The sequence below is a fragment of the Cephus cinctus genome, unplaced genomic scaffold (assembly GCF_000341935.2).
Source record: "Cephus cinctus unplaced genomic scaffold, Ccin1 Ccin1_scaffold0179, whole genome shotgun sequence".
Lineage (NCBI taxonomy): Eukaryota > Metazoa > Arthropoda > Insecta > Hymenoptera > Cephidae > Cephus > Cephus cinctus.
The window spans coordinates 65,359-89,647 of record NW_014332903.1 but is presented as its reverse complement, the minus strand read 5'-3'; the positions used below and the strand labels follow the sequence as shown (position 1 = coordinate 89,647).

Genomic DNA, 24,289 nt, shown 5'->3' with positions numbered 1-24,289 from the left:
GGAAAAGAGAAAGGGTAAGAAGTACTGTACGAACAACAACCGAGCGCTAGTTCACCCCCGAGTCACTAGGGGACCCCCGCAACTTTAAGCGAAATCGCAGGATTACAGGACTAATTGAGCACGCGACAAATACAGAAGGCTGATCTTCTTCTATTGAGAAGGTTGACATGGTATCCTGGAGTATCTCTTAGAGCATCTCTCATCCGGAGGGAGTATTTTATGTAGGACCATTCGTTCCTCTATCCCGCCAGGCCTGTACTGGATCATACCATCTTTCGAGGGATCTTGGGTTTTGCCTTTCACGTTGCAAGCACTGATCCAGCCTCCGTCAGGGTGGAGAATCCAATTGCGCAGCCTTAGCTACCCTGGAAACTAGCAGAGAGTATTTGCTTTCGCCAATCGAGTCACGCGTAGCCGGAAGTATAAGCTTCCACAACGTCAAGACATTCCCGAAGCCCCGAATATCCCGACTTGAAATATCCGATGTAGACGCGAGATGAAATAAATATCTGAATCGTTAAGAAATAAAGTGAAAAGTTAAATCATATAATGTTATATTATTGCTGTAACACGACTATCTCTTCACCACCCCGAACTCTGGCTTACTCTAGAGCCAAGTGGTCAAAATATTCATCGAGGGTATGATACAAATAGACGAGGTATAGCCACTAGCAATCGTATTTTGGCCAAAATCGCCTAGGGACCAATAACATCATCACGTTCAAAGCGACATCAGTTCTACTTTGAGGGGACTTATTAAGGTTTCAGTTCATAAGGAGATGGCCCCTCAAATGGAACTGATGTTGGGGAATGACGACACACATACGTAAAGTCAGCCAATTAGAACGTAGAGAATCCAGCGACGTCACTATCCAAATGCGCAAACCCGTGAATAATATATACGTTTCAACGGTAAATGAGTTATTATTGGGCATACTTCGTAGAAAGAGACTTGATAATAGTTAGACTGAACTCAAGTAAATTAGAAAACGAGATTAACTCGAAAGCATCGCAACTTACGTATATGACATCATCTGTGATATCAGAACATATTGGTCTCCTTGTATTTGGTCTAATGCGCATATCTTACAACTGGTACAGAAACGTCGAGAGTCTTGAAAGGAAGCAGAATGCCGGAGGACTCCTCTGAAAATAAGTAGAGTGACTTTTATTACACGTGAATAAAGCATTCTCCCTTGGCGCGAAGCATAAATTACTATTACCTCAGTGGCCAAAAATACGCGAAAAACTGTAGTCAAGCTACGAAGAATCTTATCTGACGAAAAAGTCAATGTCATTTAGACAAGGGTCTAGAACCTTATACGTAAAGACAAAGAAACGAAAGTCTAAAAACGGTTTTAGAAGTTCACGAAAAATTATAGTTTTCCCTCGATCGAGGATTCTGCTTGAATAAATTCTCACCCTGAGACCATCGAATGAACATAGGAAATAGAAAGAAACAGGGCGAAAAAGGTCCTGCACAAGATAGTCCTTAAGGGCATAGAGTCTTTCCGCCTTCTTAATGAATGCGCATGCGCAGCTGTGTCCCCTTTTTAGTGTGATATATGGTAGTGAGTGCGTTTCCACCTACGACGCATTCCTTGCTTTTGGCGAGCATCTAGTTCCAGAAATGACAAAAACAAAAACCGGAGAAAAAGAATGGAGTCCGGAATTACTATTCGAAAGTTTTTCGCATAAAAGTTCCATTTTTCTTGTGTACAGGAGTCACTTTGCCTAGGGACTTGGTATCAGTGACATTGTATATGTATGTACCAAGCGGATGTCGTTTGAATAAAACTGGGGTGTCAGGTCCTTGGTCTAACCGAAGATTTTAGTGGAAATGCAAATAGGAGAAGAAATAAGAAAAGAATGAAATTGCGTTTCTGGGTACCTTGAAGGTGCGACGCTTTCGTTGGCGGGTGGGACGCTTGCGCGACTACGAAATCGCTTACGGTGGGTGGCTCGGGGTTGGGGGAGGGGGCGCGGTCACAGGAACAGGACAGTTGCTCTTCAGTTGGGTTTGGTACGCGCCCCGCGAACGACCTTTGTACTCCGTTACGCCTTTCGCTCTTTAACTGCGAACGTTGTATCGTTAATAGACGGGCCACTTTCATCCCTCGTTAAGTATTTATTTTTTGTGGATGCGACTATCGCGCTTAATCCAAGATGTTCGTAAGCTACACTGACTGACAGCCATCGCGAAGAGTCCATTCACTTTTCCTGGGATACACTGCAATCCGGTGCACTCGACATTTCTGCAGGCAACAAGAACTGGTAAAACTCGAAAAGTTTATGGAAATTATATTTTTTGCTCATGCCGTGTGTGTCTTTGCATATGTGACTTTAACCTAGATCCGATGACAAAAACTAACTTATTCTTACTGTTATCTTTTCGTTCGGGATAAAACTGTCTCGGATAGTGAAAAAAAATTTTACCCTTGCTAAACTACTGCAATGCTTGACAACATAATATCACCTGGTATTTATTGTATAGCAGTGACAGTTATTCGACTTGTTTTGTACATGAAATTTTCATTTATTGACTCGTAGAAAGTTAATGCATCATTTGATAACAGTGTTTGATCATTCGACTTAGATTGATTGAGTGCGTAGTTCACAATTAGAAATGTTATCAATATAAAAGAAGAATATGTGCCCTGTATTTATCCATGTGGGATGCTTTTTCGCAGACATTCTATTATATATCTTTGACGTATACCGCTTAGCTTAAATTTGTATGAATCGTAAGAACTCGCATGGTAGGACGAGGAACATTTTAAAACTAGTGTCTAAAAACATAATGAATGCATTTACGTAAAAGTATTTTTATTGTCATTGAAACAATTCTTATACAATTGTTGCCTCGATTGTTTCATAATTCTAGCTTGAATAAATCTTTTATATTTTTCGTCTTATTAATTATCTTTCATGTTAACTAAAGCTATACTTACCTTCAAAAGGCTATTAAAAAAATATGCTAACAATAAAAGGAATAAGTTCAAATAATGTTTTCTAGTCAGAATATGTTTTTAATAATTAGATATTATGTATTACGTGTATGTTACATCAGATATCAACCGTCAATAAGTGTTACTTTGAATAATTTGAAAGAATTTTGGAAATCTGTTCAACAAGGCTTTTTTTACAAACACTGTAAATAAGTTTATCTCTGTGTTCATTTTAATGAGTTAAAAAATAATATGAAACATGCGTTATGCGCTTGCTTGTTCAATAATAAGGTGAGTTTTTTCATAGTGGATGTGTATTTATATAGAATATGTTATGGTACAGATATGCTATATTGGATTATTTAGGAGTATCGCACTGATTCAAATGACTAAGCCAACACCAAATAGTGCGACACTCTTGAATAATCCTATATAAACCATAGCAGTCATCGCATATCTTAAAAGGTTTAAAAGTTATTGGGTAAAGTTATGTTTGTATCTAAAGAAAATTTCACTTATTCTGAGCAAAGTTTCGAAAGTGTATGACTGTATGTTAAAGAAAAATGCTAAGTGATACTCCCGAAACTTCATCGAGTTCGCATAACGATTATAGAGTTAAATTTATAATGCCATTGGTAAATGAAAGGTATTTATATTGCCAGATTTTAAATTCAAGAAATATTCATTGCATTGCAACCCCGGTATCTAAAATTCAAATAAGACTTGTTGATAACCTGATCGACTATATTCAAACTATACATATACCTATTACACGATTACACAGACGCAATCGTACTTTACGTATTAATCGTCATAATAGATTTCAGTTCGATCAGTTTACAAACTTGCGTGAAATATTTGACAGGGATAAGACATCTAACCATAGGCAAAGAAGAATCTCCATTAACCGAACGGTCCGTAATAATTACGCCTTGATATTAATGATGGTTTTGGCCTCGGGCACGTCGTTCAATCTATATTTTCTCAAAGATATTAATCAAGGGGAAAATATTTAAGTTATCTACCTACGCTAACAAGAACAATTTATTCCCTTCTGATCCCGGTTTTTGTTGGTAATCACGTAACTGCCTCAGGTAAAGAAGATCATTAAGAATGAAAATTACTGAACACGGCTTCAGTTCGAAAGCCAGTGATAAGAATTATTATGTCAGTATTAGAACTAAGAAACAATTAGTTTTGTGCTTATCAAAATATAATTAAAGAATGCGGAGAATCTTCTTTATTTCCCTTGAAACGTTCCTGCAAATTGATAAAATCATTTTATCGGTTCATTCGTTTCAAAATATTGTTCTTCTCCTGTATTATATAGAACCTGTGTAGAGGTCTTACAATTCAATGAACAAATTATATAGACGGTAAAATCTACCACTTTTAATAGCCAGGTCAGAGTGTTTTCTTGAACTTGACTTGAGTTGAGATTTACAATGGTATAAATAAAAATTCTCGATAAGTATGTACTTGCGTATAAGAGAGGACGGAGATCTCTATATTTTTAATATTGAGTTATTAATTTTTATGCTACCGATGAAGAGAGTCGGCTTTTACTTCCCACGCGAATCCGATAATCCAGGCTGTAAGAATTTTGTAAAAGAAATTGCACTTAATTCTGACTCTTTAAATTTTCGATATCTCTCTTTCAAAGCGCTTGAGTTATTATCTGGAAATACACGTTGTTCAGAGTAATTATGATTTCCTTATTGTTAAGTTATCCCACGTGCATCGTTTGTACTCTTTATTCCCTGATGAAAGATAAGGTACTTATCCACGTTATCGCTGTTTAACGTGATTTATCCAATAATCTGCTTCGAGTGAATCTTTACAAATTTTGTCAAGCTATTCTGAAATTCAATAAAAATATTCGTATCTTGATTATAAATTATAATTTAAGTACACGGAGAAAGTTTTCTGAAAAATATTGCCCTGGATGCCTGGTAAAAATTGCACATGGACTTAGACACTTGGAGGTAACGGAAAGATAGGATGTTTTTATCAACAGTGTAGCCATTTTTACTTGCACAATATAATAAAAATCATCGGCTGAAATTTACAACGATGTAATGGTAAAATTTGCATGCTTCAGGATAAAAATGTTGGTGAATGTTAGAAAACAAATAAAAAGTGCAATAATGGCACAATGCGGACAGGACAATCCGGCGTAGAGGTCAGTAGACGTGATAGTATTTGGTAGGGCAGCACTTGAGACTCTGATGACTCGTGCGCACTCCTGAAAACCGAAGTTTTCCGAAGGAAGATCGTTTAACACCACGGCTAATTAAAATGTATACGAATCTTCTGGAAAATTCGTGTGAAATCTAGCAGTTTCTCAGCTGGTTTAGAGTACGAACATAAAATACTGTTCTGCAGGGTAAAAGTTCCGTCTGACCATACATATTTTAGCGATGAGTTAGAACTTTTTTCAAACACAACTGGTTACAAATTATATTTTTAGCATATTTTCCAGATCTCAAAAATTGTTCACCCATCATAGCAAAACGTATTAGGTAAAGTATCTAAAATTTATTTTGTTTTACAGTAATATTGCATGAAATTTTACTTTGATCCAGGTTTAATTCGCATTACACTAATTTTTACTAGAAAATTTTCGTCGTGCACTTATAATAACGTTATATGCAAAAGCAAGCAGCTCCTAATGTCGGAGGTAGAGTGCGCAGTTCTAACTAATATCTGCGCACACACTGACTCCGTCTCTCTGGAATCGAAGTCAATGGAGCATTTAAATTAACGAGAGCGTTTCAAATCGTGATCATGTTCGAAGCATTTTGCACTTGAAACGAGCCGCAGTTCAGTAACCTCTATGAAGTTGCCCAAGTAGGTGGGGTTCTCCTTGCATTTTTAGCAGCCACTTGATTAGTTCTCTGATTACTCATAAAATCATAATTCAACAATGTTAGAAAAATAGTTATAGTTTTTGATAACACAGTATTACTTAACCTAACCTAGAATTTAAAAAATATATATAGCTAGGTAAGTAATTTACGTGGAGAATAACATTCTGTTATTTACTAAAAGTTTGCCAATATACAAATATGTACGAGGTAATGTTCGGGCAAAGTATGCTGCAAATTCTGTTTTATTTGTAAATTTCAGCTGATGAAGGGGGCGTAGAATTAAAAAAAAATAGAAGATTATGTAATTCGTACAGGCATCTAAAACGTACCATCGTGATATTGAAATAACTATATGATTTTAACAATATTTATAAGCTGTATACGCAATGTTATAACAGAAAAGTTGCCCTTCGCACTTTCGTTTTATTTTAGTTGTTGGTAAGTAATTAAAAATAAAAATATAAAAAATGGTATGAATTAGGAAACCTTATCATATTTCCATACTTACTGTTTTTAAAGATTTAGTATTCTTCGTTAACTAAGCTTTTATATATTATTGATTCATATTTCTAATAAAAAAGTGTTTATGGAAAATATCTGCATTGGGGTGGGGTTTCCGCTATATCGTAAATATACCAAGTTATTTAGCCCAAAGGCACCACCTGAACATGGTTTTACAATAAATCTCAAATGGGCGTGCTAACTTCAAGTAGTGCGCTATTATTGAATAACCCTGTATATAGCTGTAGCTTTTTTTTTTAGAAATAGTTAAATAATAAATTTCGTTTCTTCTAGTAAGTTTTAATTACAAATGAATTCTGTAATTTAGAGACTCAGAAAAATCTCGCATCAAATACGTATGGCATAGTGGCGTGTGAGATTTCATATACTACGAAAAGTTCATAATCAAGAATACTATTTACTAGAAAAAAAATGTCATATGTTTAAACAGATTTCAAAACTAATGTTGTGTATTTAATTCCTTTTATTGTTAATACCGATTTTTCTGACATTTTTATACCCGCTCACATTTAGTAGTCTCATAATATATTACAATTAGACATTTCAGCGTTAGGTTTGTATTGTCACACAATGAATCGCATTTTTTAATATATTTCGTGGATTACGTATAATAATATAAACATCGGAATACGTGCATCCTTGATATCTGATACTTGACCCTTCATGAACTTGAGTAGGATTAATAATGCGCACGCCAGTTTGTTGGTTTTTATAAATTTCATAATGCATCAATTACTCGTAGACCTAATAGTCGAGATTTTGACTGTCGATTATTATCGATGCTCGTCGTATTTATAAATTGATTCGCGCCATTATACTGATGATACTGTTTACACGCGTTTTGCTCTATTAGCCTACAGATTAGTCGGTCTATTAACAAACCCGAGTCGAAAACCTAGAACCGTTTTAAGCATCTACAAGCTCCACTCCTTTGTTCCTTGAGTTTACCGACTCAAGTATAATACCAGTTTCATCTTATACGATTCTACAGGCAGAACTTTGAAGCCAATGCTGGATTTATCAAGAGCCTGTAAACACAGATTCAGACTTGAACAGTCTTATGACATGTAATTGATTTTAACTATGAATTGTGTATATGTTTATAAACATGAATCTTAACCTGGAGATTTTACTAAAATCACTAGTTCGAATTTCCAGACCGAATGCCTCCAATATTTCTACGTCGAAAATAGGACCTTGAGGTTCAAAATGAGGTTTGTTAACACCATTTTCAACCTAAAATCGTCATTTTTGGACATAACTATTAATTCGAGATTTAAACTGGTGTTAACTGTTACAAGTTTTTCTATCCTATAATCTTAATATTAGCGCAAATCTCCTCTTATAGAATAAATAAGTTCAAACCAGTGCTAAATTTTTGACTCGAGAAATAACTTAAAATGACAGATGCAAAATGCAAAGCTTGTAGCAAAATTTCGCCTTGTGAAGGTTTTTTTCTGCCAAAGGTAATGTGTGGCGAATCAATGGAAATCAATGGTGTATTGGCAATTGAGAAATTTTGCTGCGGAAGTCCTCAACATGAACCGTGTAGTTCCCATCTATCAATTTAAGCTAGTTTATTCGTAAACTGACTATAGATGCTATGATATAGTATGATTATTACAACCTCCCTATATTCATTTATAATATATACATACGGTCCATGCTCCATGAGTTCAATGTGTTTTCTTTTCGAAAATCGTAAACAATATAACCCTTAATAAATCATTCGTTTTTTTTCTAAAATAATGTAAATATATACTGAGATAAATAAATAAAATATATTTAATGCAAAAACATATATCTGCATACTTTGTAACAAACATTGTGTGCAGTGAAACGAGTGGACTTGCAAAATACTTCATTGTTTTCAAAATCAAATTGACAGAATCATATTTAGATGGTTCAACAGTCCCGAATACCAGTGTATAAAATATCTATCGGAGCATTTATACATATATGTATAGCAAGTAAATATTAACAAGGTATGGGCTTTACAGTCCAATCAAATAATTGTAAAATTGGACAAGTGGTTAATATGACTATTTAAGGTATAACTTGTATTCGACTGAATTTACTGACAATAATGCATTCCTAACACAGAAAAAAATTTTTAAATATTGTAAAAGTTTTCTAGAGAATCAATTTGCTAAGTAGTTTTTTCATTAAAAAATTCATACTTTAATCCGATTTTACTATTTAAAGTAATTCAAATTTTTTTCTTTAGCTTTACACTAAACAAATTTCTGCTTATTTTATTATTTGAAGTGTCTTGTAAATAAACCTTTCTATTTATCACAATAATTGTTTAAAAAATTCTTGTTTAATGAATTCGTTGAGAATTTTCTAACAAACAGAACAAGCTTTAAAGCATTAAGGAGATTCGAGACAAATGTTATAAAATACATTTTTGAAAATTACGCACACTATTGTTTGATATTTTATAGGTGGTTTTGAATTTTTTACAAATTTTGATCTATACCATTTTGAAGAAAATAATGTTGCAAGTTGGGCTCTTATAGATAAGCTCCTACGGGGATGAAAGTGGTTTTATGCACATATCAATAGCTAAAAATATAAAATTTCGACAAAATACTATTCACATGATATTTTCTACATTCAGGATGTCTTATGCAAAAAAAAAGCGAGAACTTTGTCAGCATCGAGTAATGATGAATTTAAATGAAAACGATAGTTTATAGGTGAAAAAGTAAGAAATTGACTCGGATTGTATGAATTTTGGCGCTTGGGGGTATTTGGGGTTGCTGATTATTAAATCTAAGTTAAGTTTAAAAAATTCAAAACCGCGGATCGAATTTGACGATTCGAAACTGCAAAAGTGGAGTGATTTAAATGAACATGTAAGTACTGGGTGTCATGTAAATCGGACTAACTTTAGCAATTTCGATCCGTTATATTGGACCCTCATTCTGAACTTTTTAAATTTAACCTCAGATTAGTAATCACTGTTGAGTAATCCGAAAAGTTTTAAAAAAACAAGTATAAAACATATCTACTATGTGTTTGAATTTAGAATACAATATATTTGTTTTTACATATTTTATAAGGAAAATAATGTTATAGGGAAAAAAATGAACTCTAAAATATTTTGAAAAATACTGTAGGATGACTTAAATAAGTATCTGAATTGCTGCATTGCTTTTGACAATAGATTAGTAGAAAATGTATTTTTTCTAGAAAAAGCACCAATTTTGGCTATTTGTTTATTTATACTACGTTTGCAAAAACCAATTAGCGATTGTTTACATGTTTTATACTTGTTTGTGTCCTCGGGATTCTACAAGAATAAAAATTCCAGTATCTAATATGTTAAGAAATCATTTTAAAAAATTAAAACTTAAGTGAAAAAGGTTGGTCGCCAAGGGACCCGTCGTGCTTTCAAGGTTTAAGGCAAATACAGTACCATACAGTTCCCTTTATATTAAATAAATCTGAATTGTAAATCGACGCTTCTTTGATTCTTCAGTAATGGCAAAACATTCAAGTTCGGGAATTCTCTTATATTTTTAATCTCGTAGTTGTAACATGAATATCTAGTGATTTATAAATTTTAATATTATCCAGAGTCCTGTATGATACGTAATCTACATATTACGTTGTTATCGTAACAATGTCCCTAGTGACTGCAGGATTGTTTGCGAATCCATAACTAACACGTAAACTATATGGATTTCAAATACTAGGCTTATCGTCAGCTATTTGATATGATTCATGATCAATTCCTATTGTTCCGTAACCTTCAGATAGGTTCGCATACCTACGAGTATGTCAATAGGGTTTGGAATCTCAGGCACGTCATCAATTGTACACTCAATTGCAATACGATCACGTTTTCAAATAAAAATCAATCCCAGAGGTGTGTGAAGGAATTTCAGAAGCATCCTCCCTTTTTATCAGATAAAATCAAGTATTTCGTTTTTTTTTGGAAATTTATCCCTATAAGTATGTAATCAGATCGCAATATTAATCCATATTCCGATGATACTTTAACCCTGTATGCCAAAAAAGGGGGACCCTTACATGAAATTTATCTTGAAGCACTATTGCAAAATAATAGTCCGTCCACAGATCAAATATGTGATGGAGGGGTTATTTTCGTATGGCTTTAATATTAAAGAATTTCGTAGATTTCATAGTTTACTAGCTGATGTATTACAAATTTGTATCGACTATTAATATTCCTGGACACTTCTTTTCCCTGTAAAATACAACATGAACAAGTATTCTAAGGCCCGTATTCAAAACTCGCTTTTAGTACTAATAGCGCGCTTTTAAATTTTTTCTTAGTGACTTTAACTACAAGCGGCTCTGTTAGTGACTTTAATACGGAATTAAATGTTTGCGACTATTTTCGACTTTCAGCAGTATGTCATTAAGTTAGTTAGACAAATATGGTCATCATTTTATACACCTTTCTTTATACAGTCGCACGTACAAATTTACACCGGGCATCTTCATTAATAATTTTATTTTCGTATTTACGATTATATTTTAGCAGATTCGGTTGATGCATATTTTATGTTGACTTTTGCGTCGACTTTACCATTATCTTTATAAATGTCGATGGGCCAAATGCCTTTGATTTTTCGTTAATTTTGATCAAATTAATAAAAAACATCTACGGAAAGTTGATTTTATTTTTTATAGTTGGATCTTGCAACAAAATCAATGAGTATTCAAAGCACACTATACGGAAATTGTCTTGTCAATTTTGTGTTGAAATTTCGAAAGGTTACGAAACATCAACGTCTATAATTGCGTAGAACTTCCGTTTCTTATACTCAACACCAAATCAACTTTTTCATGATCGTCCGTAAAATTACCGTGAACTTTACAAAGGTTTATCGTAAAGTCCATGGAATATTGTTACATCTGAAAGTCTATAGAGTTTGTGCTGACTTTTACAAACTCTACACTAATTCTTTTGATAAGTGATTGTAAATTTTTTATTTTAGCATGCATGGTTTGAAAATTTATGTTAAGTTTGCGTTGTGCCATTATTGACATTTTGCACATATCAAAGTTCTTTTTTTAATTATTGACTGGATCTACTAGGATTGTATAAAGTATAAGGAATTATACATACATATAAGTAACTTGCCTATATTGCAAGTCAAATCGCATAGCGAAGTGTGTCACTATGCTTTCACTTTTTAGACACAAGTCTGTTGTTACTACATCAATGACCTATTCCAGACTAGATAGATAATAATGATGAGACTATAAATTTAAATACGAATGGTGAATTTTGGATAATGGTATCCAGAGTATATATGGACGGAAATTCACAAATAACATTTAACTGTGATATTCTATAGAATATTTTCCATCTACGAGTTTTATTTCTGATTCTGTTTTAACATACTAACGTTAAAATTATGTTTTAGGTACAGGTATGGATAAATTTTAATATCAGACAGAAAATAAAATATTTTGCTTATTTTATCAATTTCTTTGAACATACTACTGTACGGGTCAGATAATTTTTCATATAGAATGTAATATGAAGGAAAGTTAACTCGATATATAATAAGAATATAATTTACGTGTAATGGACCGTATATTGGATTAGGAAACTTTGTTGGAGCATACTCTCGTGAAACTGTAGCAGCATGCATAACGTCCGCAAATCGACGTGAACATTTGCTGAAAATGTTTGAAGTTTCTACCTTCTAGCATAGAATTGTTGATACCTGGTGTGGTTTGCAACTATTGATATCGGATGTTTAGATTTTAAATCTTAGAATTACACGTGCTATTTCACATAATACATATGTATTTAATGTGCTCTTTATAAGCTGTTAATACTGTGACGTCTGTACGAGAAATAACCTATACTGAATCGTTATTATACTTTTTATTTAATCAGAAACCAGAATAAGATGCTGTAGAGATATTAATAAAAACTCTATACGTATATATGCATAGGAATGTGAGATTGCCACTTGATGATTCTGTGTACCGCTATGTGCCTCTTACTCGAGTGGGACTCGGACTCGTATGATATGAATAATTTGTATATAATTATATATCTCCATTCTTGTATACAGTTGCTGTATATTACTTGCACTTAAACTGTATATGGTGTTTACCACGTAGGTTTTTAAAACTTGTGTACTTAGGGTTGCTCAATTTTTTTGCACACTCTGACGTGCCTTTTAAATTTCAGAACGAGTATTTTTGAGTGCATATTTTAATTCGGGTCGTAGAGAAACGTAATCCCAAATTACCATGTAATTCGTGACAAAGGATTTCATTAAGCGATACCATTATGGAGAATCGTTTTGCGTTTAAGCTTTCACAGATATTTAGAGCACGTTTTATATGAGGGAAAAATTACATAAAAGCATGATGTATTAAAGAGGAGAATATCTATACAGAAAAAAGTGTGACTAAATTGTTGTCCTGATTATATTGTATGTCAGTGATCAACGAGAAAACGATGTATCCCCTCAATAAATTAGGTTGTCCACAGGCGTCAACGTCGAGGTGATAATGATAAATGAGATGAGTGGGAGATTAGAGAGTATACTTAGGTATATGTTTGCTCCATTTTACACAGAGGTTAGGCTAGATTCCTTTGAACGATTGCAATTATCATTATTAATAATATTTTAAACGTTTTATTGGCACAGTGCTGAGCCAGCTCGTTTTCATGTAAATGAGAATCATTGACATTAAAACAATTGGAGAATGTTCAGGACCATGCAAGATTAAAACTTGGGTTCCCAGAGCCTATTGAATTTAGCGAAAATTCGAAGTAAGGGTCTTCATGTAAATTCTGAGAATTCTTCCATGGATATAGGAACCTGTTTTTGCTATGCAATGCAAATGAAAGGATAAAAACTTCGCCGAAGAAGTAGAAGCTTTAGATAGGATAGAGTTACTAACACCATCTGGCGTTAAAAATTCAGACAAAAAATGTGTTGCCCTTAGAAGTATCTGGTACGTACTTTGGCATAATCATTATCTTTACGCTCATATACTCAATAATGTTCTACGAATACCTTTGTAGTAAATCGATAGGTAATAAATAAAAAAATTCAGTTTTAAGCAAAGCAAGTAATTGAAATACCGCGTTTACTCTATAGAACCATTTCAATTAATAATGAAAAACTGAAAAGGAAATACATCGAATTTTCTACACGAAAGTGCAAACTAGTAGTTCTTCACTGGCGTTGCAAATCTCTGGGCAAATACGTAGCGATATTATTTCATATGTTCAGATGAAACGCTGGCCTCTTGTCGGTTTCGTAGTGAGCAATGCAAGCGCTGAAATTGACTTTTACCGCGATCTTTTACGTTATTGACGTGAACTGTCGAACGACAGGTCAGGAGTTTATTAGAATATGTATGTATGTAGGCACGTTGGACAACCAATAGCAAATAGTTATACTGGAACGAGAAATTCGATTCAGCATGTTACTGACGTCTGAAACACGAGAAAAATAATTGGTAGAAAATGGAAATGGTATTCGCCACTGAACTAGAAATTGAAGTATTTCGTGACGAACAAATAATCGATAGATAGCCATCTAAAAGTTCGGCCGAGAATGTGTCAAATTGTCAAGATAACGCGGGGCCTTTGACGAGCCCGGAATGGTGCCAAATGGTTTTCAACGATTGAAGTTGACAGTGTGAGGGAATATTAATTTCTTGGAGAATGGATGCATTGGGGAGAGGGTGAGTCGGTAATTAGCCTTTGTTCGAATGGCTTTCTATCGACCCCAGCGTATCTAACACCTGAAACGCGAGGGTGACGGATCAGCTATTCAGGGAGGTGCATATTTTCGACCGTTTGCGTTTTTAATTGGAGTAAAATGTCCCGTACTCTTTTTTCTTTCCCTTTCATTCTTTTCGTTCGTTTTATTGAATATTAAATGACCATTAAATTATAATTAAATAAGAGAAGCAGTAATAATATAAAAGAGTAGCGAAGACATTATTGGAAATTTTATAAGTATAATTTAAATGGTGGGTCAATGCTAGATCATATAATAAGCAGATATGTAGTTAATCGTGTACTTGGCTTTAATAATATAATTTCAACATTTTTTGTTAGAGGAATTCACAGCATTTCTGTACTTGGCATAGGTTTTACACTAGAGTAATTTTTTTTTGGAGTTATTATTGACCGTTCACACTCAGATTGCCTTACGCCTGACTCCCTGCGGCTAAGGGCCATTCTATAATATAATATATGTGTTTGTCATATAAAGAAAGGTTTTCATATTATTTACTTATACGGGGTGATGATCTCTGTACAACACAAGCATTCCAATGTGCCACATATGCTTTTATTTAGTGGTAAGTAAAATTCTGTACATTTCTTGTAAAATCGTGAATTCTTGCACGCTTTTAGTAATGCTTGGAGAACTTTAAATAAATCCACAGCAAGGCGTGGATACCGTAAGTGCATTCGACTGCACTTTAGGGGTGGCACTGAGCTGACGTTCTTATCTCGAGATATGTCGTATAAGAGGTAAAATATATTAAATTTTTTGTAAGACATGTCATGGGATGGTATTGTTGTGCAAAAATCAAAAGATCGTATCAAGTTTACGGATACCAAATTGATAATGCTATTGAATTTTTATCGTTACACGGGGTGCTGTACCGAATGTTAAGTTGTTTGGCGAACGAACTACGTCAAATGCAATTCATATGGAAGTATAAAATTTCAAATTTTATTATCAATTGGAGACGACAGTGCTCTTAACTCGACTCTACGATTTCAGTTCTTTGAGATATTTGACGTCTGGTTGTCTTTGAAGTAAACTGTAGGGTTATCGAAATACAAGAGTTCGAAGTGCAACTCGAGCAGAAAGAGCGGAAAGAGATCAAGCGAGACATTGAATTGTGTTATTGGTTTACGGGGTGTTACGAAATAAAAGCGATCGTTAGCGTAAAGTCATTTATCTGTCGTAAAAAAGTGATATCATGCAAAGGGTTAAGCACCCTTAGTTTCCCTTGGAGTACTATTACATTTTTTACTTTGCATGCCCAGCTCCCCAGGAAATGTGACTTTTTGCCCTATCTCATTTACCGTACATTAATTTGCTCCATTTTTTGTAGAAGTTTAATTTTCGTTAGAAAATGAAAGCTGTTACAAAAAAAATGATACAACTGATAATACAAGAATAACGAAAGTTTCCATCTCAAGTGTCACAACCGTACCTTTGAATTTTCAAAGTACTGTGATACTTACTACGTGTTATTGCATTGAAAATTTCAATTATCAAGTACAATTTTAAAATAGAAGTGTATCACCATGCATCTATACACGTAAAAATTAATTAATTAAAATATGCTCAGAGTCTTGTTATTTTCTGTAATTACACAAAAATATCATTATAACCGTAGATTATTTACAGAACTTTGCTTGTTAAATTTCTAGAAGGTAACATTGATCCTTGAAAGAAATTAGAATGCCAATGTTAATGATGCCAGAGAACAATAAATCAATACAACTGAACAAAATTACGCTAGAAATGGTTAAGAGACACGGGAAGATGCTAAAACTTTTCTCTAACCAACATTAAATAAGCCTTAACTATACTGACCGACTTTCATATAAATGTCTGAGCGAAAAGGAGTCGACGTGCGAAACAGGTAAATTCAATGTATAACGTACCTGTCACGTACGCATTTGTATGTGCTACTCTGTAGATAAACAAACGTAGTAATGGAAAGAAAGAAGCTTTCGCGTGTGGTATCTGTTGGCTGATGGCAGGTGCAGACCAAAGGCAAGGAAGTTAGTCGGCAACTTTTCTTGGCACTCCAACTTTATTTTACGCGCAACCGCGACCTGACACGACCAGGGACTCTGTTAAATGGACTGAAAAAACTTTCGACACATTTTGTACATTACGATGTTACTACAATATATTTCATTCCTAGACATTGCGCGTTTTTTACATGAAATTGCGGGATATTGCAACGTCATTCATTGATTACATCAAACATATGTTATTCACAGTAGGATGATAATATATTTTCTTGTGGATCATGTTTATATGGTAAAATATCGTTTTCTCAAACATAAATGATTTATTTACCGTTGGTTTACGGTATCGCAACTAATCAATGAAATATAAAAACTTTTAGAAATTCATAGGAAAAGATGCATTGGGTATTGTCGAAAAGAATACTTGTTTTCGTTTCTCGGAGCAGCTACGAAAACTATAACTCTCATTTAATCCACACTTTTCGTTTTATCTTATTAAAGTAATTAGTCTAATCTAACGATTATATTATACTGTGCGTTGTATTTAATTATGTTCTAAGCTCTCCGTGATATTTTACAATTATTATCGAATTATATTACACATTTAATGTCTATTCCTACAAGTGTAGAAGAGAGACATAATATTATAAATATATTTTTCTTTTGTATTGTTTCTATAAATCATATAGTTGCTCAGAATTAAAATAAAATATGTTTTTAGAAATTTAATGTGAAAGCCGAATTAACTATAAAGATCGATAGGGGATTTAGCTCCGAAAAAATACAACTCCATCATCACTTATATACTAGTATCGATCTTTGAAGGTTTTTAAGTGTATTCGCATTAGTTCTCATGTCTTTCCGTATACATTTCAAGCAAACCCCATGTTTCTGTTGATGAAGTCCTGTTGCATGAAAATTCGTCTCTAGCAATTTCGCGTGCACGTACTCTATTCCCCGCATAGAATTTTATAGAAGGCACTTACCGTTAACTGTATGTTAAGTCCTATACCGTCTATGCTGTCTCCTCTGGAAAATATTGCCTGGTGTCACTGTCCTCTGTTCTAACCTTTCTTTACTAACAAAGAAAACACGGTAAAGCTTTTTAAAAATATTGGAAGACTCACAGCAATTTTTAACTATTAGTTGTGTGATTCATACTGTACATACAGACACTATAGAGATCCAAGCTTAAGTAAATAAGTATAGTCAGAAAAATGAGGTTACAAGCTTGTATCAATTCTTTTAAAACAAAACTGATTCGTCATATAAGTATTATGCATGTACATAATTACGCAGGTTAACTGCACGAAGTTAGCATGTTCTTTGGATGAAAATTTTTTTCAGGTCACATTTCCGACTTGTAGGATACGTATACATACGTATGTACATATGTACATACGTACCATAACTTATACCATAACTTTTAGGATGTTCGCGTGTAGGATTTTTACGTGTAGACTACTGACATGTAGAATATACAGGGTGTTCGTTATGAAACGCACTGTAGTAATATCGTTGCATTCTTTGTCAAATTCTAATGAATACGTATATTTTCATTTTTTATTTCATATATCAAAATTTCGAGATAATCAAGGTTGAAGTTGCAGTAATGCGACCAATCAGAGCGCGTTTAAACGGAGCGTAGATGACGTCGCGAGTCAGCCCGCAAGACCTGCTTACACTAGGCCAATAACACTAAGAGTATCGTCGTAGTGTCCCTGTTTATCTGCATGTTATTGAGTGAGATACAATCGCTCGCTGTAACGTCAGTAAATTTCAGAAGGTACCCTTCTCGCGAGTCAGCCCGCAAGACCTGCTTACACTAGGCCAATAACACTAAGAGTATCGTCGTAGTGTCCCTGTTTATCTGCATGTTATTGAGTGAGATACAATCGCTCGCTGTAACGTCAGTGAATTTCAGAAGGTACCCTTTATTCCTTATAATGTCTATTCCTTTAATGTGACAAGATAGTTGTAGCAACGTAATACGTTTTGAGTGGTCCTGAAAAGGATCGATTTTGATCTACGCATGACCGAGCTTGGATCTGGATATGCTAATCTGCAACAATTACATACATTTTCTATGATAATGATTATCCTGAAACAGTAAGTATTGTTGAGTACATAACATTTTTATCAGGATGTCGCCGATTAGGATACCTAATTGCATATTCTTGCGCTGTTTGTGTTTGGTTGCCATTACATTGGGCTAACACCCAATACATGTCGCAATATTCTCTCACAGAATAATCACTCGTAATGCGATCTTGTAGTCGAAACAACATAAATCGAACTGACTGTCTCCGCAATATGAAGCGAAATAGATTGTAATTTGTAAACAGTAATAAGTCTACTGCGGTCGAATGACTTGTTTACAAATTACAACTTATTTCACTTCACATTGCGGACACAGTCAGTTCGATTTATGTTGTTTCGACTACAAGATCGCATTACGAGTGATTATTCTGTGAGTGAATATTGCGACATGTATTGGGTGTTAGCCCAATGTAATGGCAACCAAGCGAGCGATTGTATCTCACTCAATTACATGCAGATAAACAGGGACACTACGACGATACTCTTAGTGTTATTGGCCTAGTGTAAGCAGGTCTTGCGGGCTGACTCGCGACGTCATCTACGCTCCGTTTAAACGCGCTCTGATTGGTCGCATTACTGCAACTTCAACCTTGATTATCTCGAAATTTTGATATATGAAATAAAAAATGAAAATATAAGTAGTCATTAGAATTTGACAAGGAATGCAACGATGTTACTACAGTGCGTTTCATAACGAACACCCTGTATATGTGTATCTCCTCGCTCAAATCTTATATGCATGTCTTATAAGCAAACAGGTGTGATATTTACATTTTTGTATCTCATATATTAGTTATATATATTTACTCGTATATATTCACACTCCGTTTTAACATACAAACAATGAGTTGTATTACAATATATGAGTGGTCACATCTACGTAATGTTCTTAAAGTTTATGAAATGTGGTTCTGTTATAAGGATCAGAAAGCTTTTCAACTATCTCTTTTGGTTTAAAAATAACTGTGCGTAACATGGTTTCGCGATAGTATAAGCAAAATAATATTTTAACGAATATTTTTAAACTGTTTAGATCGATTTTACATTTTTATCATGACTCAAATGTCAGTGTTATTTGAGCTTCCTTTAATATTGTGTTTTCCTTTCGCCATCTTCCGGAAAAATATTTTGTCAACATTCGTATTGTAAAGTACAATATTGAAATAGCTTATATAAAGTTTATCTTATATGTCGCTGGAACGACTTTCAGTTAATTTTTGTGAAGATGCTCCGACTCATCCGCTCGTTATTTTCAGTTTAATTTTTGTATTCAAACTCGTGTAATGGTACGATATAATTTAGACTCTGCATAAAAAATATAAAATATTATACGTGTTTGAATAAAAAAATTTACCTTGAAATTTATAATTCATTTCGTTTCTGTCTTCTTGTTGCATAAAATTGTTGTTTGCTACTATGTGCATATACATATGTGCATATATATATGCACACATATTCTCCTGCTCCACAGAAAAGTATTGTATAAGGAAAGGTGGAGTAAGATGGGCTGTCAATAAAGCTTGGATTGAAGAAAATAAATAAATCATATATCAATGTGAGATTTTTTTTATATTATATTGATTTTATACTGATTGTACACTCCCGTCGGAAAATTCTCGGGCAAAGGTATAAGATGGGAAACATTGAAGTAAAAGGCATAAACGTTTGAGGAATGTTTTCGTGGTACAGTGTGCAGAGTAGTGGGGTATACTTTGATCTATAGACAAATCTCAAATACAATTTAATTGAATACTGTTCAATTAAAACAAGAGCAAAAAATTTTGAGTAAAATTATAGGTCTTGTCCGGAGACTTTTCGACAGCAATGTATGTATATGAATCGTATATGAAAATAATCATTGACGAAGGTGTACATGATATATATCACACATATATAAAAAAAACGTTCAAGTTATTTTTTTTAAATGGCGAATGCACAATATTCGACTTCGTGGTTTTTAAGGTCATGACTTAGGCAATGACTGACTCATGACCTGGCAAACCTGTGTGCCTGCAGGATACTCCCATATGCACTAAGTACATAATAAATGATTATGTATCAAACTGAACATGATTTCATAGTAATAAAAGAGAATGGTCATTCGAATCTATGAATAATATCTGTAATCGACTGGACTATATGTAGTGTACTATATGTATATTTACATACGTAGTGCCCTATGTATAGTGCAGTTGACTCTCTGTATAATTGCACACACGAGGCTCTGAGATGCGATAACCAGTGAGTGAGCGATAAAACGGAGAGTCTCTCACTCCTTTGTAACAGATCGAGCATTTGAAAGAGCGCGGGCAACACGCGTGCTGAGAAGCGCAGAGAAGTGGGGGAAGCCTACCTGCCAATTTCGGCATGAGAGCTTAGAAAGAGAATTCAGGGGAAACGTGACTTTACGAAGTTCATTTACAGCGAGAGTCGACGCTCGCTATGAGGCCGACCGTGGGGGTGTAGGGGATTAAAGTTTCAAGTATCAAAATGGTCCCATCTACCGGCTAAGTGCATGATATTAGGAAAGAAAATCCCCACGGCACGTGAGTAGCGCTAGCATCGTGTAAACAAAGTATCGCTAAATTGTAGATTTTGACTTCGACTTTATAATAAAAATCCGTATCAATTTCTCGTCTCGGCTTATGGTGGGGAACAACTTCTTATAAGGGTTCTTAATGAGCAGCCTTGTAAGGAATTTCTACTGTATAAGCAATAATGAATTTGTAATTGACAATTGTTTGTAATTGAATACAAGTTTACTAACTGATTCATTGATAAAATGCAATTGGTAATTGAAATTTTACGATAGAACTATTCAAAGTGCAAATAGCTCTTACGCCTTAGTTCTCTTCATCTGATAATATCCAATAAATTGAAAAAATCTATCTCATACCGTCCATTCGAGTTTTATTAAATATATACTCTGTTCTATATTTTCGTAAGTACTAGGTTTCGAAATTGATCGACTTATTAGATACAGTCGTCCAGGCTTTTCAGTAGTCTAGATTGTTAATTTCGTTTCATATATCACATTTCCATTGCTCCGCTCGGAATAGATTATTATATCGACTGCAATTTCAATTTCGAGATGAGCATTGGAATTTTCGTTCTTCACTTTTTTTTCTATTTTCCTATGGCACTTACAGACGACCGTGTTACTCAATTGCATTGCGCACTGACAATGGTAATGGTAATCATCTTTTGGAACTCATTGGAATTAGAATGGGAATCGTGCCAGCTTTCAGGTACTCTAAGTTACTGGCGAAGCCGTTAAGGCGGGCTTGCGCTGAATTTTATTATCAAAAGCTATAATGGCGCTTTAACGTGATGCACAAGTACTATTTTAAGTTTATAAATTCCTCATTTTATTTGTCTTTTTACGTCAAATAATATTAGATGTTAGATGATAATGTCGTAACCATATTATAGTATATCTCTTATTGTTAGAAGGATACAATATAGTGATCCTCCCGATTGTGGCATGGATTTGCGCGATCAAAGCGTCCTATAAGAGAAGCTTAAGGATTTTTGGAGATACTATAACCTTAAAAAAACAGATTAAATTGAGTTCGACGTGAAGCTGCTGCACGAAGCTAAGGCGTTCCTCCAATATCAGAAATTTGTCAAAAAATGAGAAAAATTCGGACGCAAATATCTCTCTTATTATGTCTGCAATCCGTCCGAATTTTTTTTTCATCTTTATTATTTTTTCTTGCTCTACAACTTTTGCATTTAACTTGTTTCAATATCTTTTGAAATGGCGAAGATAATTTTTTTTATTTGCGACCGGAAGTTGAGCGAACAATAATAATATGCCCATTCGATGCGCAATCAAAAAACATTCAATGGTTGTGACATCAGATTTTCCAAATTGTGCACCGTTTCCCCGCAAATCTCAAACGTGCATTTCTGGTGATACACTCTGTATAGAGGTTCCTCCTGCAGCTGCAAAATACAATACTTGGGTTAGTATTGGTTCAATTCGATTCCTTGTACAAACTTTCCATGAGTGAAACGAGATATTGGAAAACGTGTTCAATATTCGAACAATTATAGGCAGAGCTAATATATGACCGATATATAATATTTTAAAATACGTAGGGAGTTAGGTAATCGGAGCCATTACGAACTATTGCTTCGCCGAAATACTTTTATCTTATATAAAATTACAATAAAGTTCGAATATGGATAATAAAGACATGTAAAAATTCTAAGATAAATATTCATAATTTTATTAGAATAAACTTTCAGCAATTTTTATCATACTGAAAGTATACTTATGTATACTGAGACGTTTCGTGATTTTATAGCCTTCGGAATCACGAGACTTTGTGTAGGGTTTCTGCACTGGGCAGGCGTCTTCAGAAACGATTTAGACACTGGAGTTTTTAAAATAAGAAAATAATGATATATTGTCCTATAAGTTACAGAGTAGGTATCCTTAATATTCTATTTTGCTCTCTCTCACACATGCACACACTTTATAATTGTCTCTAGCTTGTCAGTAGTACCACAGGCGACAAGAAGTGTTTTTGTTTACTTATTCTCTCTGCTAGCCTTTTGGATTGGAAAGAGGTAGCTGGAACCACAATACAGCAGAGTGCACAATGCGTCCGAAGACTGTGGTCCAGGGGGAAATAGGTGTTTGTAAAGATCAGAACCCACAGATGGTCACAATGACCTCCGTTCGCTGTATCTTCACTTCGGAAGGGTTTTTGGTGATGTGGATTCTGGAGAATTGCTGACAGCGCCGGCACTATGACGTTGCTGCAGGAATTCTTTTTGAGGAGTGCAGGTTTCTTAGTAATTCAACTTTCTATCACTTCTACTGCTTCTGTTTTTCGTCTAGTGGTGCACAAGTCTCTAGTTGATTAGTCTAGAGAGACACGAATGAATCGAATGCTTTCCTATCGAGGAAGCCGCTGCTTATATCCTCGATAGGCATACGTTAAAACTAGTGGGGATAACGATTTTTATCCACCCGAGGTGTTAACGTGGCTTTTTGGATTCAATATTTTGATTTACGATTGGATTTGACTATTTGATTTGACTGATTCGATTAGTGGTTTCTTCAAGTACCGGCTTAATGGTATTTCTATTGTCTTCGCCGCGTGCCGGCTTATAGCGTCTGGGCATTTGTTTGCTTTGGTTTCAGTCTGTCGACTGTATTTCGGATTCTAGGTATATTAAAAGTAAAAATTTCTAATGTTATATCCTCGTGACTGTCGCTGTGACTAGTTTCAAGGGAATTACGCAATATTAGAGATTTAAAGGTCCTATATTCCCTTTCCTTTATCGGCGTCGCTGTGAGAGGTCGATAGGATTATTGAGGAATTCTAGGATTTGAGGAGGTCTCTCAGATACTGCTATCCACATCCACAGTGCGCTATGCACTCTTATGTGGGGCTCTTGACGTATCCATCATCGAGAATGGATGATTGGGAAGGAAAAAGGATAGAGGATAGGGGGGTGTAAGGACGGAACGTTACAATACATAGCATTAGAGTAATTTTTACACAATTTTGTTCTTAGACGACAGAGTTTGATCCCTGTTCTGCGTAGTACTTTTGTTTAGTATGCTTATCCAGCGCTTAATACTGCAGATATATGAGATAGTAGTTCCTAGCAGCGAAAGGGTTAATCAGTATTTAATATCACGAAGCGTAATAGATTCCCGTGGCATGATTGATTACTTTTCAACTGGGTATCCAATGCGACGAATATAATTTTGTAACATTATGATGGGTATAACTTTCGAGCAGCCGTAAAGTAACACTCAATTTTGAACATTATTTCTGTAACACCTTCATATAATGCGCTCAGTACTGTGAGGGTCGATGCAGAAGTAGATACGTATATATGGCGATTTCTTCGTCGACTGGAATCAAGCCAAGAGGCCAATGGGCCAATGGGCCAATGGGCCAAGGTTCTTTCTACTTCAGTTACATAGCATTTTATCTTAAATAGCTATTCTCAGCACGATGTCATTCCTGTCTATATCGAATTTGTACGTTATGGTAATTTCGTTGAATTAATTTTATAAATTTTTGCAGATATTTTACCAACTCCTAGATAATTATCATTTCTTTATGAGGATG

At 34.5% G+C, this 24,289-nt stretch overlaps 1 protein-coding gene across 2 annotated transcripts in view; it reads left to right on the top strand.

Moving 5' to 3' along the window:
• The first annotated feature begins 2,029 nt into the window (after positions 1-2,029).
• LOC107264589 overlaps positions 2,030-24,289 on the top strand; it is a 54,757-nt gene continuing 32,497 nt past the window's right edge. For both annotated transcript variants that reach the window (XM_015732996.2, XM_025081829.1), the window contains exon 1: positions 2,030-2,274. The gene's annotated coding sequence lies outside the window, so the exon portion shown is untranslated. The remainder of the gene's footprint in view (positions 2,275-24,289) is intronic.